Source organism: Carcharhinus amblyrhynchos, chromosome 29 (assembly GCF_965287045.1).
Source record: "Carcharhinus amblyrhynchos chromosome 29, sCarAmb.v2.hapA, whole genome shotgun sequence".
Lineage (NCBI taxonomy): Eukaryota > Metazoa > Chordata > Chondrichthyes > Carcharhiniformes > Carcharhinidae > Carcharhinus > Carcharhinus amblyrhynchos.
In genome coordinates, this window is record NC_137352.1 from 27,889,743 (window position 1) to 27,892,513 (window position 2,771).

The 2,771-nt window shown below is 43.8% G+C and overlaps 1 pseudogene; it reads left to right on the top strand.

Moving 5' to 3' along the window:
* The first annotated feature begins 591 nt into the window (after positions 1 to 591).
* LOC145359797 (cytochrome b pseudogene) lies at positions 592 to 2,478 on the top strand (annotated as a pseudogene).
* Positions 2,479 to 2,771: the final 293 nt, after the last annotated feature.

Sequence of the window (2,771 nt, forward strand, 5' to 3'; positions counted from 1 at the left end):
TCTGCTTATAAACTGGCCCCCAGTCAACAGCGGCTTAGTTTGCTGCGCTCTCAGCTCTGAGCCACAAGGGTTTCTGCTCCAGGACTTAAGTACAAAAATCAAGGCTGATCATCCACTGCAGTATTGAGGGAGTGCTGCACTGTTGAAGCTACTAACTGGGATATTCTGGGCCCATTCGATATGGGCACAAATCCCATTATGGCCAGAAACTCTCGTGAGAGGGACATAACGGGATTTGCACCAGGAAGATCTCAAAATGAGATCTTCTCTGCCACCCATCAATCAGGCTCACAGTCATTGAGGGTGTGAACCTGGTACCATCAATGTAAAGAGATAAAAGTTAAGGTAACCATTTTCCCAGGTGACCATAGGCTGCTCTCCTTTGAGGGGGAGAACAGACTGGTGGTGATTTTTAACCTGAGGATCACCACGCCTGGAGCAAGAGGCAAAGTTAAATATAAAGGTGTATCATTCATAATTAATCTCAGCTGGTATGAGAATTGAATCCGCGCTGTTGGCGATGCTCCGCATCATAAACCAGGCACTGAGTGAACTCAGCAAACCACTCCCATAACATGCCTAAGTGGCATAATGCCATACCTTCCAAAGACGTCAGATGTTCCCCTGTGTTGGTGTGACATTGTTCATGCAGGAATCACTAGCCAAGATGTTAACTATGACTGACTCATTCGTAATATTCATGGTAAGGGAGCCTTCTTTATTTGCGTATTCTTACACATTGCCTGAGAACTGTACTATGGCTCCTATCTTAACAAAGAAACATCAGCACAATTCTCCTATTTCTATTGATAACAACAGCTTTCACTGGCTATGTTCTCCCATGAGGACAATTATCCTTCTGAGGCACCACAGTTATTACTAACCTTTTTGTCCGCATTTCCCTATATTGGGAATATATTTAATACAATGGATCTGAGTAGGCTTCTCAGTGGATAACGTCACCCTCAAACACTTCTTAGCCTTCCATTTCCTCGTCCCATTCCTAATCCCCACCATAACAGTTTATTTCTCCTTTTTAAACCAGCTCCAACAACCCTGTAAGCATTAAGTCTGATGAAGGCAAAATCTCCTACCATCCCTACTTCTCATACAAAGACCTTTGTTGGCTTCTTTGTTATAATCATTTTCTCAGCCGTATTAGCCTTATTCCTCCCTAACCTTCTAGGAGATGCTGAAAACTTTATCCCAGCCAATCTTCTCAATGTAGACCCCTCCCCACTCTCTCTGCACCCCCCCCCCCCCCCCCCCCCCCCTCACTGGTGGTTAGAGACATGGCAAGGCTTCTGGCACCTTGGTAGTGGCAACCTGGGCCAGGTCAGAGACAGATTCAAAGGACAAGGCAGCGATGGGGGGATGGGATCTGACAGCAACAATGAATGGGTGGGAGGGGTGATTGCTACTGACAATAAACGTATGCTGACAACGGTGGGGAGGGGGCTCCTGATGTCCATTGCAGGGATGTCAGTGAGCCTGTCTCTTAGGGTTGTGATCATGGCAGCCTTCCAGTCTCTGTGGAGCTGGTCTTGCCAGTCTTTTTAGGCTGCTTTCTGCACTGTAAGAATTTTATGATTCTACAGCTGCAGTTGGTGATATGAAGATGAATTTGCAAATTCCAACAGCTGATTTGTACATTAGGGTTTTGAAATGAGAACATTGAACTGGCTAATGATTGGATAGATACGATGACCTTTGAGTGCACAACATATTCCACATCAGTTGATAGCATAAGTTACACTCAATGTACATTAATCCACAAGATTGATGCAGTGGTCATCATTTTGTTTGACTTTGTTTCCAAATTCTATGCATTTAAATGAATATATGGATTATGCTGCTGCATTATGGAGATTTCATGCTTTATTTAGTGACAAGGTATGTGCAATGGACAAATTATATTATCACATGTTCTGGGTGCATGCAAAACATTATAGAATTTACTGTGCAATAGGAGGCCACTCTTGGCTGTGCGAAATAAAGTGAAGAAAATAATCCCTCTCTTACATCCAGCACAAGACAAGATTGTCTTCACATGACTGTTCTGATAGCCTGGTTCACTGGAGGAAAAGACTGTCGCATGCGAGGCAACAATACAGGAGCAGCTTGATGTCAGCTCCATTTTGCATGCAGTTTGGGTCTGGAAGACTGGCCCACAGAGGGAAAAGTACATCTCCTTTTGATGTGATTTGATTTATTATTGTCGCATGTATTAGTATACAACAAAAAGTATTGTTTCTTGCATACTATACTGCCAAAGCATACCATTCATAGAGAAGGATATGAGAGAGTGCAGAATGTAGTGTTACAGCCATAGCCAGGATGTAGAGAAAGATCACCTTAATGAAAGGTAGGTCCATTCAAAAGTCTGATGGCAGCAGGGAAGAAGCTGTCCTTGAGTCGGTTGGTATGTGTCTTCAGACTTTTGTGTCTTTATCCCAACAGAGAGAGAATGTTTCGTGAGCGATGCAAATGTATTCAGCTCTTCTCACTTATCCCTGCACCAGTCCAGAATGAGTCAGATCCTGGACTGGAGAAGAAAATGTCAATGATTTTCTGCAATGGAAAACGAGGCTGATCCCAGGCAGTAAGAAGCCCCCTGGATTTCTCTCTGAAGGCTTGGCCTTTCAAACTCAAATTGTATGTAGAGTGAAAATTTCCATCATGCTGGCTGCTTTCCCCCCTGGGTGTAAATGCAAGAGTTCCTATATTGTTCACTCATATGTGACTCCTTCATTCTGTGTCTCCTGCTGTCA